Below are 15175 nucleotides of genomic sequence, written 5' to 3'. Positions count from 1 at the left end.
CAGCAAACAGCTCTACGGCCAATGCAAACAGCAGGATCTGGGCGACAGTGTGTCCATGCCCTGTCTGAGGTAGCAGGCTTGCAAAGCTAAGACATATCAAAGACACGGCAGCCATTTCCTGCTAGAGAAGAGGAACTGATTTTGATGGTGAAATAAACCTACGCTGAAGTTTGCTGCAGAAGAGTGACAAACTCTGACCACAGACCCAGGATCTCTGACTTTGTGAATCTGGTTTGGGGACAAGATGTTTGCCCTGTTTTTACCAGTCCCGGGCTCCCTTATATAGCAGTGTTACCCATTTGGCTCACTCTGGGCCCATGGTCATAAAGATCAGGTTTTGTATGTTTTTCCACTGTAAGATATCAAAGGCCTTACGCAAACCCACTGATAGACCCACTGACTTTGGGGCTGTATCTCCTGCAACACTCTGGATGCTGGATGTTCAGAGAGGTGTTGCGAAGCAGAATAACGCCATTCTTATCCTCGTGGATCAAGATGTATATATGGGGTTGTAGACGGGTAGCCAGGACTTTACTAAGGATTTTGTAATCTAATGTGAGCATTGACAGGGGGCAATATGAAGAGGTGTCCACTGGGTCTTACATGGGCTTCAACAAAGCAATCAACAGTGCTTCTCAACAGGTTGGTGTTAGGGCACCCGCCTCCCGCACCGCATTATATAGAGTCGCCTGTTAGGGTACCTATAGTGAGCAGAACAAAAAGTAAAATTCCCCAGGCAGCCCATCCACCCCAGGGGACATCCCTAATGCTAATTACTTAATGACTCCCCTGATCTCAGGCTCCGAAGTCAATTGGCCAAGGTCCCACTGGGCTCACTAAGAGGTGAGGCAGGGTCACCCCAGCCAGGAACCCCTTAATCATATTGTCCATGCCAAGGCCCGGGCCCCACACAAAGTTGTGAAGTAGCGCACAACCTCCCGGTTAATGTTGGATTGAGTATTTAGCAACATATCGTATGCTGTCCGGAGTGTGTTTGTGACTGCTAACTAGAGGTATGTGGAGACGAGTCACGACAACATCCTCCCAAACTTGCCCTCCCCACATGTGATATAGCTACATGTTCTTTGTAGAAGAAAATGTCCAGATGACATATTGTTGTCCTAGTGAGATGCAACGAGTGAGACTCGCCCCCTTCCTCGTATATCCCAACCCACCACCTACGGAATGCCCCAGGAATCCTCCCTCAGCTCCAGGCTGTTCAACGTCTACATGGCCACGCTAGTCACCATCGTTAGAAGCTACAGAACAAACATCATCTCTTATGCCAATGACTTCGCACTCATTCTCTCCCTCTCCAATGAATACGACAAGGCCAGACACGACTTCCACGAAGGCATGAAAGCAGTCGCCGACTGGATGAGAGACAGCTGCCTCCAACTCAACACAGACAAGACAGAAGTACCCACCCTCGGAAACCCACCTACCCCCGCCAACCAAGCCCGCAATCATCGAATCATCCTGGACCCTGACATCAGCATGAACCATCAGATCAACTTAGTCACCTCCACCTGCTTCCGCACCCTCTGCCTCCTACGCAAGACCTTCAAATGGCTATCCCTCGAACATAGAAAGACCGACACACACTCTACACCGGAATCAACAAAAAACTCACCAGCAAATTGCAAAACATCCAGAACGCCACCGCCAGACTAATCCTCAACCTCCTATGACACTGCCATGTTTTGCAACACTTACATACACTGCACTGGCTCCCCATAGAGAAAAGAATCACTTTCAAGACCCTCACCCATGCACACAAAGTCCTCCACAGCACCGGACCAGCCTTTCTGAACCAGCGACTAAACCATCATGTACCCCACAGGGCCCTACAGTCAGCCCAGCTCTCTCTCTCACTGCCACACGCTACACTACCCCCAGAGCACCCTGAGACCCTAACGGGAGAGTAGCTGCGCTTCATAAACGTTGTTTGATTGATTTATGCTCACACTGAGGAGTTCTGGAAGACAGGTGGAGTCTAGCAGAGATGCAACCTCTAGGGCTTGCATCCTCGTCTCTAGGTCATTAAACTCAGACTCTAGATTTTTGCACACCCCAAGTTGTATGGCCATACACCGGCCCCTAATCACCACCTTAAATGCCTCCCCGAACACTGCTATCAGCACTGAGGCCTGATTATGAGGGAAATAATTACTAATCATTCCCATAGGGAACCATGAAATACTGCGTCAGACCGAAATTCCGGTCAGAGTTGCCATGTAGGTATCGGGTCTGCCACCTCCCCAGTGCAAGCACAACATGAGTGGATTATATATAAGTATGGCCCAGATATTCTGACTGCGTAGCCTGCTCTGTGACTGCTGGAGATGCTGAGATTTCATCCAGTTGCACATAGAAGGCATGCACTGGTGAGTAAAACAAATGCACCAGCTTCAGACCATGGTGGAGCCACCAAACGTTCATGGAAGGTGGCGGCTAGTTTCCAGATGGAGAAAAGGAAGAATTGGAAAAAGGAGGAAAAGATAACAAAATATTAAGCAAGTAGGGGACTACAGATTCTCCTATCTCCGTGGCCTTAGTCCACTAATCTAATACTGTCAATTTTAGTAACCATCACTACTCAAAGGGGGCGTGTTTACATATTTTATTTACTGTAATCACAAACGGTTATTTTCCGTAGATTTTTTTTTCTTTTTTTATCAAATTTATACACTATACACCATTATTTATACATATGTACACAAATATATACAACAATATGAACACAAAACAAAACATCAATTTGTACAAAAAACAAATCACAAATAATTTCTTCTTCACCCAACAAAAATACTGCTTGGTGTCCTCCTCTACAATCTAGAAGGTACACATAGAGGTAGTCAGACATAAGTGGTTCCAAGAGTAATTACACAGAACCTGAAAAAAATGTGTCAAATGGTCATAAATTCCAAAATATTTTAACATAAAGACTCCTCTGTAGGGAAAGTGTCGACACGGTCGCGTTTCGGCCTTCCAACAAATCTGGCTTCCTCAGGACAGGGTGATAAAGGACCTAAAAAATATATATATAACACCATATATAATACATGTAAAATCAACTGTCAAGTTCTCTGTGTCCCATAACACCTGAATCTAAATCCGTCACCATCCAAACCACACGTGCGCTTACCAGTACCAAAGCATATGTCAAGACCAATATCCAACAACTAGAAGAAGAAAAACACCCAAAGGATTAATCCCCAGAATATATAAAGGCAATAACGAGAAACAAGTAGTCATAGTCCCATCACCTCCACAATTACAGCATGCTTGGCAAGCCCAAGTGAAAAAGAAAGAAAAAATCACATTTATTAGATCCACAGGAGACCCAAGCACTCCGTGAAAATATCATCACCCGGCAGTCAAACCGGCCAAAGTGAGGAAAATAAACAAATCAAGATCAAACACTTACTCCTGCGGCCACATGCATCATTGTAGGATTTTGCACTTCCTAAATTGCGAAAATTAAGGAATCGCAATTTAGGAATTGCAAAATCCTATGCATCAAGAAATCCTAAAAGTTTTTAGGATTTCTTAATTTTCGGAAATTGCGATTCCTTAATTGCGAATCGCAACTAAGGAATGGCATTACATTGATTCCTATGGGCCTAGAGGCCCATAGTAATCAATGCCGTTTTGCATTTCTTTTTTTTTTAACTCGCAATTTGTTGATGCCATGCAAGGGTGCAGAGGGGGGTCCAAAGGACCCCCCCCTGCACCCCTGAAATGTATTTTCAAGTGCATGTTTCACACACACATGTCCTAAGGACATGTGTGTCTGTAACATGAAAGTTTAAAGAATGCATTTTTTTGCTTTTTTAAAGATTTTCGCAAATTAACACGAGGGTCAACCTCGTGTTAATTTGCACTTCCTATTTCAAAATTCGCATTTTTTAAAAAATTGATGCATTGCATTTAAGGAATCGCACAAATGCGATTCCTTAAATGCATTCGCATTTTTAGGAAATGCAAAAAAAGCGAATTTTGAAACATTGTTTCATGCATCCCAAAAACGTATTTAGGAAGCGCAAATGGCCGAATTTACCGATTCGCACCGTTTGCACTTCCTAAATAGGTTGATGCATGTGCCCGCTGGGGCCAATCCAATGACACCCTACGCGGGGACTCACAGTAGTCAGAAAAACTGTCATAGACAAGGACACTCAGTACGGACGGCAAGCTATTAATACGACAAGGCACATATACCACAAGTCACCCCAGACTGCAGACCCTTATCCCCAAGTGTCATACCTTAACGAGAAACTAGCTCAGTTTAGTTCCAAGTACGAAAAGGCCGGCGGGCGGAAAGGGAGGAGGGGAGCCCTTGCGGGAATCCTGCTCCGCAGTCACAATATCCCTCAATCACTGGTTCTAAACAGAGGAACACACAAACACTGCTCAGTTCGAAGAATATATATACACACACGAGATGCAAATAGAACTAGATACAGTGCGTGCATGGCACACATCCTAATTTAAACACCACGTATTACCAAAACGCTGCCTCACCTTCACTCAAAGTAGGTCCAGTTCCTTAACCAAAACGGATGGGCGCCATCATAGTAAATCAATTACCGGCAAATACTTGGCTGCCCACTAGCTCTCCGATAAGATAGGCGGAGGCATCCCACGTGACCACACCGCACAACGTAGGGTCACGGACAACAAAATAGGACTCTACACCACCAATACACTAGACCCGGAAATGCGGTATACAAGAACAAAAACATTTGTCAATGGAAGACAGACTATATATCACTACGGCCAACTCAAGCAACATTGCCAGAATAACTAAATGCGCCCCAAATTTTTTTTTTTTTAAATCAGATACCCGTGTAGAGGACACAAAAAGTGCAAAACAACCATAAATCAACATACCTACTACACAGTGCTCATAGTCTATCAAACCTATAGGTGATGACCAGAAGAGGATTCGGGGATACAAAGGGGGCACAGAGATAGACGTACAATCTCAAGACAAAGTACACAGTGTACATAGATAAACCCTACATTACAATACTCACAACATTATATTGAAAAAAGAAATATCTGTACAACAAGTATATGCACATCCAAGTATATTCAACTATATTCACATAATCGCATAACATACTGTGTGGGGGAGACAAGGAGGGTTCAGCAATTGCAATACATCAAGTCTTAGATGACACTAAGTTTATTACCTTATAAGCGCCCAGATTTCGTCCCGATCCTTCAAGCCAGACCTCGCAGTTTCATATTTTTCAATCATACGTGCCTCAAGTTTATTCAGTGCCATTTGTACATTTACCTTACTTTGAGCTTTTACGACCAGCAGGACTGACCACTTGATGTCATTTTCATTGTGGTCACATTCTAAACCAATGGAGCACCCTAGTTTTGCATCTAATTCTTGACTGGTGTTGGATGATTTGCATTTTAACATTCTGAGAAGTTTGTCCTATGTACGATTTATCGCACGGACATGTGAGGCAATACACCACGTTTTTGGTGGTACAGTTTGAAAATCCAGAAAGTCCAATTGGTCGCACACTGCTTGTCCTACCAGCGTGTTGCCCCAAAGCATTGTGGTCCATGAAGTAAGCATCAGCGGGTGCGCCTCTGCCACAGTCTTGAGCAAAAAATCACTGTCGTGTTGGCCATCCCTGGACCTACGCGCCTGAGTGGTACTATACCTGGCAGATATTGGCAGCCATCGGCAACCCCAGTACACGGCCTATCTCTGCTGATGAGGGGTGATACCCCGAAACACGTGTCCAGGGATGGCGAAGACAGCGAAGATAGCAGAAGATCGAAGATGATGCATCGCGAACACTTTACTACATTGACCAGAGTCCTTAGGGGCGACACCGCCGGTGTGTGAGTAGTGTGCGACCCCACCCCCATTTGTAACTTTAAAGCTCCCGTGAGCAGTGGGCTGACGAGCCTGGGATCCCGCACCTACGCGTCTGAGTGGTACTATACCTGGCAGATATTGGCAGCCATCGGCAACCCCAGTACACGGCCTATCCCTGCTGACGAGGGGTGATACCCCGAAACACGTGTCCAGGGATGGCGAAGACAGCGAAGATAGCAGAAGATCGAAAGATGATGCATCGCGAACACTTTACTACATTGACCAGAGTCCTTAGGGGCGACACCGCCGGTGTGTGAGTAGTGTGCGACCCCACCCCCATTTGTAAATTTAAAGCTCCCGTGAGCAGTGGGCTGACGAGCCTGGGATCCTGCACCTACGCGCCTGAGTGGTACTATACCTGGCAGATATTGGCAGCCATCGGCAACCCCAGTACACGGCCTATCCCTGCTGACGAGGGGTGATACCCCGAAACACGTGTCCAGGGTTGGCGAAGACAGCGAAGATAGCAGAAGATCGAAAGATGATGCATCGCAAACACTTTACTACATTGACCAGAGTCCTTAGGGGCGACACCGCCGGTGTGTGAGTAGTGTGCGACCCCACCCCCATTTGTAACTTTAAAGCTCCCGTGAGCAGTGGGCTGACGAGCCTGGAATCCCGCACCTACGCGCCTGAGTGGTACTATACCTGGCAGATATTGGCAGCCATCGGCAACCCCAGTACACGGCCTATCCCTGCTGACGAGGGGTGATACCCCGAAACACGTGTCCAGGGATGGCGAAGACAGCGAAGATAGCAGAAGATCGAAAGATGATGCATCGCGAACACTTTACTATATTGACCAGAGTCCTTAGAGGCGACACAGCCGGTGTGTGAGTAGTGTGCGACCCCACCCCCATTTGTAGTTTGAAAATCCAATTGGGTGTGTATGTGGCCATTTATTGTCACAGATTTCGAGTTGGTAGTCAGGGTACATACCACACATCCATTGCATTTAAAATGTCCTACTACTGGAGGCAGGCTCAACATACTTCTTAGATCCCCCTTCTCCGGGGGCATCCTAGTTGCTTTGACCAGATGTTGTCTGATATTTTTGCCTTTACGAAATGCGAACAAAGGTTGGGGGATATCAAACTGTTGGATCAATCTCCAGTTTTTTAGGATGATCTGCTTGATCTTATTGGCCTTAGGGTTGTATGTAAGGACACACGTCATCCTATCCGTGTCTAGTTTTTCTTTAGGGCTCAACAGGGTCTTGCGTGGGGTAAACCACGCTCTTTTAAGCGCTGCTCTCACCAGCTTTTTAGGGTACCCCCTATTACACAACTTGGTTTGCAATTTCTCTGCATTATCAACGTAGTCGGTTTTGTTGGTGCAGTTATGCCTATTCCTCAAGACCTCCTTGAGGGTCCTGTGGTGTCCACTATCAAAATGAAGTAATGTATTGCGATCTGTGGGCTTAGAATAAAGCCACACCTCTAATTTCACTTCTTTGTGAGCCACACAGAGATCAAGAAAGTTGATTGAAAAATTGCTATGGGTAATGGAGAATTTCAAATCGGCAGAACGTACAATAAGCCAATTGTGAAACAATAAAAGTTGTTCCTCAGTTCCCGACCATATCATAAAAATATCGTCGATGAATTGACTCCAACGAGCTATGTGAGATTTAGTGGGGGTGGTCCCCCGAACGATGTAATTTTTCTCAAACATGTCCATGACGAAATTCGCGATTTCTGGGGCAAAACAACAGCCCATGGCTACTCCTTTTATTTGCATAAATAACTCATTCTTAAATGCAAAAAAATTGTTCTTCAAACAAATTTTAGCCAGGGTTGTGATAAACTGTGTGGGTACTGCATGCGGTCTCGGTCTCCCATCCAACACTGTATCTAGAACAAAGAGGGCTTCCTACTGCGGAATATTCGTATATAAGCTTTCAATATCGAAAGTGACCAACAACTGGTGGTCACAATCAAATATTGAATCTTCAATTTATTTTTGCAATGAAATCCATAGAGCCCCTGATATAAGCTTCTGTGAGTGGAAGAAAAGGTTTTAGGAACACGTCAATATATTTAGCAAGGGGTTCCAATAAGGAACCACAGTCTGCAATGATCGGGCGTCCAGGAGGGTGACTGGTGCCCTTATGGACTTTGGGTAAAACATAAATGATTGGTATCTTTTGTGTCGTTGAATTTAAGTATTCGTATTCCTTCTTGCAGATACATCCCTCATTCAAGGCTTGAGTGGTTACGTGCAAGATTTGGGCCTTCTGTCTAGGTGTAGGGTCTTCACTAATGGGACGATAATGTTCTCTATTTTGGGTGTGTTTCAAAATCACATTGTCATACTCATCTGTGTCCCATAGAACAATGCCCCCCCCCCCTATCTGCAGGTTTTATTACAGTAAGGGGGTTATTGGACAAGTCTCGTAGCGCTACCATTTCTTTTTTTTTTTTTTTTTTTTTTTTTTTTTGGATTATAAACTTTTATTAACATCCAGGCATTCATACACAGCAGTGCGCCTACAACCATACAAGGCCGGCAGCGATACACCTGTAGTAGGGCAATTTGAGGCAGCGAATTTCCATATCCAGGGAGTGTAGGGAAGTTCAATCAATAGTTAATACACAGAAGATAAAAGACATTAATCTCAAACCAGTACCCTAGGGGGGCAAATGAGGATAATATACAATCAAGCATGCGTAATAGGATAGAACAGAATCGGGTGAGTACAGCTGTAGCCTGGAATGCAGGGGGATACAGGCATTACATATTAGTGAAAGAACAATGCAGTTCCATCAGAGGCTGGTATGCAGGTAGGTAGAATATTAGAGTAGTCAGGGAGGCCAAGTCCATGCAGTGGCGTTAGACAATACCTGTGGAGGGAGAACATTGACGCAAGACATGCAACCAACATTTCAAAGGCAATGCAGCAAACAAGAAATATATAGCTTTTGTCGGAGAGGGGGTTCTATATCGGGTACGTCCCAAACGCTGTAACAGGCCTCCAATAGCTCTTTCCCTGCCCAGGCCAAATGGCGTGAAACGAGAACAGGTAATTCAAATAGACTGTGCATGTGTTGTGTCAATATTTGTTTGTAAGTGTCTCCGAGCCAACAGTAGCGCTACATTAGTGAACTTCCTAACCGTCCGTGCTATCCGCGCTGTATGGCCCAGAAGGAATAACATCGGGTCTGGGGTCAAAGCAGTACCTATCATGTGTGACAGGCCCTCACAGACCCGTGCCCAGTAGTCCTGTATTTGCGGGCAGGTCCATGATAAATGGAAGAAGTCCGCTCCTTCCCGACCACATCTCTCACATCTGTCTGAATCGGCAAGCCCGAACCGGAATTTCCGAGCCGGTGTATAGTACATCCTATGGAGGAATTTGTAATGGATGATCTTAAATCGGCAGCTAGACATCACCTCTCCTGACAATTCGCAGCAGTACTGCCATTGGGCATCAGTGATATCCCTCCCGAAATCATCTGCCCAGTGCCCTCTAGCCGCACTAGGCACTACTGGTGATTCCTCTCGAATGCATTTGTACAATTTAGAGACCAGGTGTGCGCCATCAGGGCTGCTCAACACCACAGTGAGCGGGGCTAAGCTGGGGGGTTCATGAGGATAATCAGGTAATAAGGCTTTCAGGCCTTCTCTGAGTCGCAGGTAGTAAAAGAGTTCCAGTGGGGTATGTTCGCCATTTCCAAAGAAGTCATCTCGAGATCGGAACTGCCCATCCCGGAATAGGTCCCCCCACACCCCAACCCCCAACCTCTTGCACATTCGGCGGAATCCTACCTCCCGTAAGAGAGTCACCTGTGGGTGGTAGGATAGTGGCATATGAGGCGAATACAGCAACGGGGTTTGCAACCTCGCCCCTATCTTGCGCCACGCCTCTATTGTACAGGACACAGTGTTGGAATGCATTTCCAGCGTGGCTGCGGGGGCATGCACCACTCCCTCCAGTGGCAGCGGGTGCGCAATCCAGTCTTCCGCTGCCACCTGTGGCATGAAAGCAGTTGGGCGTAGCCAATGATAGAGGTAGTGAGCCTGTGCACTTAAGTAGTATGTTTCGAAGTCTGGGACATCGAAGCCACCCGCTCCATAGGGTTGTGTCAAGATTGCCCAGCGGATCCTAGCCTGCCTCCCCCCCCACACCAGTCGGATAAGCTCCGAGCGTAAGGTTTTAAAAAAAAATGCGCCAGGGTGATAGGGAATATTGAGGAACATATACAAGAATCGCGGTAGTACCACCATCTTGACTAGGGAGATTCTCGCCGCCATAGACAAGGGTAGCTTAATCCACCGTGTCACCGAGTCCGTCAATTTGGAGATGGCCACTCCGTAATTCATTCGCAGTGTCTCCTCTTTGTCTCTGGAGATCTGGATCCCCAGGTAGCGGAGTTCCGAAGTGCACCACTCGAGCGGGTAATCTAGTGGAAATTCGGTAACCGCCGGCGTCAGCGGGAAGAGCTGGGATTTGCTCCAGTTGATAGAGACACCTGAAAGGCACCCGAAGGTAACAAACTCCCGCAACAGCGAGTTAAGATTAGCCTGGGGGTCCTTAACGTAAAGTGTGACATCATCGGCATACAATGATATTGAGAGTTGGCGCTGAAAACAATTGAAGGCGCTGGGTTTGTGGAGCTGTCGGATGCGACAGGCCAGGGGTTCAATAGCCATCGCGAAAAGTAACGGGGAGAGAGGGCACCCCTGTCGAGTCCCTCTCGTGATCGCGAAAGCGGCAGTAAGTTGTCCATTCGCAAATACTCTCGCCATTGGAGAGGTATAGAGCAGCTGTACCCAGGCCACAAAAACAGGGGGGAATCCCATTTTCCGCAGGATTGCGAATAGGAATCCCCATTCCACAGAGTCGAATGCCTTTGAGGCATCCAAAAAAACCCCAGCAAGGGGAATCTCCGGATGGACAGTTTGAATGAGGGAGAATACCGTGCGGAGGTTATGTGACGTGGATCTCGTGGGGACAAAGCCGGACTGATCTGGCAAAATGAGCGTGGTCATAAGTAAGGAAAGCCTGGTCGCAAGGACCTTCGCAAGAATTTTGGCGTCGCAGTTCAATAAAGATAGAGGGCGATATGAGTCACATTGGGTGGCAATCTTCCCAGGTTTAAGCAAAGATGTAATAATGACCTCTCGCATCGATCTCGGGAGTATCCCTACTTCCATGGCATCATTAAATACTTCACGTAGCACCGGAGCCATAATCTCCACGTAGCATTTATAAAACTCCGCGGGGAGACCATCATGACCCGGCGCCTTCCCGTTGCTCAGGGACATGATGGCATCTCGTATCTCTTCCAATTCGAGTGGCGCCCCTAGAAACCGTCTGTGGACATCGCTAATCCAGCAAAGTGCTATATCCCCCAGATATCCGTCCAGGTCAAATTCCCCAGCTGCCCGCGAGGTGTACAACTGTTCGTAGTGTGCCTGGAGTGTGTTGAGTATGCCATCGTTGTCTCTGTGTACCTTCCCATCCGCCGCAGTTAGCTCCAAGATGGTGTTCGAACCTCGCGCCAGTCTCACTGCCATGGCCAATGCCTTACCCGGTCTCCCTCCCTCATTATAAGCACGGGCTCGCCAGTGTTTTCCCTTAAAGTGTACTTCCCTCTGTGCCTCCGCTTCGTACTCTGATAGTTTCGCTCTGAACGCACTGTGCGTCTCCCCATCTAACCCCTGCTCCATACGAGTTTCTAAAGTTCGAAGCTCTTCTTCCAATCTGCGCAGCGTTCTTTGTATATCTTTGAGCACCCCTGAGCTCTTAGCTATACACCACCCTCGCACCGTGACTTTAAAAGCTTCCCACACCGTTTCCACACTGTCCACCGTGTCTTTGTTCCGGGGGAAGAAATCTGCTATGTCAGTCCTAAGTTCTTCGCAGAAGACAGTGTCAATCAGGATGCTGGGATGGAGTCGCCAGGGTGGACGGGGTTTGTGAAAGCCAGGCAGGTCCAAAGACATGAAAACAGGGCAGTGATCAGAGTGTGTTCTAGGTAAATGTCGAGTGGCGAGAATGTTCGGGGCCAGACCCTGGGACACAAAGATGTAATCTAGCCTTGCCCACGTGCCCGTGTAGGAAGTAAAGTGTGTGCCCTCCAGCAAATCAGGGTGTAAGTGCCTCCAACTATCGATCAGCCCCCCCTCATCAACTATCCCCTCAAGGGCCTCCCTCGCTTTAGTATGGTATGTGGAACAGCCATCCGCTCTGTCCACTCTCGGGTGTAAGGCCACGTTGAAGTCCCCGCCCCACACCATGTATCTGGAGCCTATATCCAGTATACCCCCCCAGAGGCGGTGGAAAAAATGAGGGTCGTCAACATTGGGTGCATAGCAGTTGGCAATAGTGACCGTCTCCCCACCCAACCTCCCCCAGACAATGACAAATCGACCGTCTTTATCAATTTGTTGCCCCTGCAACGTGAATGGGAGATTTCGGTGAATAAGAATGGCAGTACCTCTAGCATATGAGGAGAAATTTGAGAAAGCCCTCACCCCCGCCCATTTCGCACCAAATGTGGGGGTCGTAGTTGGGGGAATATGAGTCTCCTGCAACATAATCACCTGTACATCGTGCCTGTCCCAATAGGCCAACAATTGTCGACATTTACGCGCATCCTTCAGCCCCCGCACATTCCAGGATAGGAAATTACAACGAGTATCTGGTCTCGCGCCCATACTGGTGTAGCAAGCTATGCTGCAATAATGTGTAGTGTGAGCCCCCCAATCGCAAATCTGCAAGAGGCATAATCCAATTCGTTGCCCTCTGAAAGTGGACTGTGGCATTTTGCTCGTGTATCAGAACTTCATACAAAACATGTATCAACCAAACATTCCCCCAAGCCCTCCCCCCCTCCTCCCACAGAGGCAACCCCAACCCGCCAGTGCTAGTTCCCTCCCCTTCCCTCCCCATTCCCCTCAGCAACCAGGGATAAGAACAATCCCTGTTACAACAACAGCAACAGCATGGGTAATACCCGCTAGGGGCCATTCTAGGTGGCAACACAACAACCCCGTCTCTCTAGCCGCTGCCCATGGCAGACTAATCCCAGCTGCCAGAAGAGAGGGGGGTTCCTGACGACACAGTACATATTCAGCAAGACCTAGGCCTCAGCCCTCGCCCAAGTCGTCATGTAGGGGAGACGGACATGTCCCAGTCACAGACCCCATCCCACTGAGTATTCTATGACAGTACTCACAAATAGGATACCCCACAACATCCAATGATGTAGATGCAGCGGGGTCAGTGTTCATCATCTTCAAGCTGGTCATCTCCGCGGGCAGAATCCTCCGCCTCCCCTTGGCGTTGGCGAGCCGAACGTTTTACCTGTTTAATAAAGTCTTCAACCTGCTGCGGATTAGTGAAGAACTTTTGGCGCGCCTGGTAGGTGACCCGCAGTCTAGCCGGGTAGAGTAACGCGTAATCAATTTGTAGGGCCCGAAGCTTCGCCTTAACGTCCAGAAACTTGCGTCGCTCCTCCTGGACCACGGGTGTGAAGTCAGGATAAAGCGTGAATTCGTTACCATCACACACCAGTTTTTTGGAAGAGCGAGCCGCTCGGAGAGCTGCATCTCTGTCCCTGTAGTTGAGTAGCCGAGCTATAATGGGTCTAGGTTTCATGCCCGGCTTGGGCACCGGCCCCAGGGATCGATGTGCCCTCTCCACTATGAACTGGGGAGAGAATGCTTCCGGTCCCACCGCTGACCTTAACAGGTGTTCCACGTATACCTCCATTCTACCCACATTGGTGGATTCCGGAATTCCAACGACGCGTATATTATTACGCCGGCTTCTCGCTTCTAAGTCCTCATTCTTAGCCGCTATGGTGCGCAATAAGTTATCCATTCTAGCTAGACGTGTCGTATGTTGCCCAGAGGTGTCCTCGACGTCTGACACTCGCTGTTCCACCTCCGTCAGCCTCCCCTCATGGACCTCCAATTTGTGGACTACTGCATCCATACGAGACGACATCCTGTCCACCTTGTCCGCGATGGTCGCGAAGCCCTGGCGCATTTCACGAAGAAGTTCTTGGGTATCTGTAGAGGTGGACGCCTGACTAGCAGAGGGATTGCTGGTCTCCATTCGTTTCTGAGAGTCCGGGCTGTTGCGATTCAGTTTTTTGGCTGCATCGAAAGTAAGCTTCGGTTGCCTCGTATCAGGTCGTCCCATCCTAGCTGTGCAGGAACGGCGATGGAAGCCGCGAGTCGGACGGCAGCAGAGGTCTCACCGTCTCGACAGTCCCGTGGGCCGGCAGATCAGGTCGTGAAGCCCCCACTCTCCAGCCGCCTCCCGATACGTATCAACACCTCCGCACGTGGTAAGGAGGGGGGAATCCCAGGCAGCAAATATGTATTGGCAATGGTCGTTGTCTTAGGACACAACACGCTCCCCAGTCGCAAAAGGCAGCAGTCTGCCGGAAGCACAACGGTGCAGCCGGCCCTCCAGGCGACCCTCAGGGGCCAGACACAACAGCAAAAGAAGTGCGCCGTCACTGGACAGGTGGAAGTCGTGCAGGAGTATGTGCCCGGCAGGAGGAAGAAGCAGATGTATGGAGGTGCAGGCCCAGAGTATCAGGGAGCGTGGGAGTGGCACCGCCACCGTGTGCCGCGATCAAGGATGTGCCCAAGCAAACACGTTGTAGAGGGTAATAGAGCAGCACTCCCAAAGTAGTCCGTGAGGCGTGCATAAGGTCTTTACAATGCCAGGGCAGGGGGGTATGGTGCAGTAGGACGTTCTAGCCACAGACCCCAGCCAGCAGTCCTCACATCCCACTGTCCCGTCGCAGGATAAAGAAGTGGCGTAGTGGCCGGAGCGGCGGTGATGGCAGTCGGCGGTGATGGGTCCGGGAGTCACCAGGCACAGGCAGTGCAGATGTCCAGTGGGGGTGGCCGCGCAGCAAGAATCAAGAAGCCGGGGCTCCAGAGGGCCCGGCGGTTCCAGGAAGGTCACCCAGACGCAGCCGGCAGCCCCGGGGGGGAGATGGCAGAGGCGAGACTCGCGCCCCGCAGAGACGCGCCGCACCGGGGCCCGCAGGGACAGGCAGAGGGTCTTCAGCCGCCACCCGGGAGCAATAGGGACACAGGACAGTACCTGCTCTGCCGGTAGCGCGCCTCCGCAAACGAGAAAGCCCGGTCCGCCGCACTTCTCCACAGCTCTCCGGCGTTTTCGCGCTCTTCAGGGCCTAGTTGGCGCCCACAGAGCCCCGGTCTTGCGTCGCCAGGCAGGCCGTCCCAGTGCGCTGGTGTCTCCGGCGGTAATCCCCGCTGCTCAGCAAA

Source organism: Lissotriton helveticus, chromosome 7 (assembly GCF_964261635.1).
Source record: "Lissotriton helveticus chromosome 7, aLisHel1.1, whole genome shotgun sequence".
Classification (NCBI taxonomy): Eukaryota; Metazoa; Chordata; class Amphibia; order Caudata; family Salamandridae; genus Lissotriton; species Lissotriton helveticus.
The sequence above is the reverse complement of the archived record's forward strand: the minus strand, read 5'-3'. Positions refer to the sequence as shown.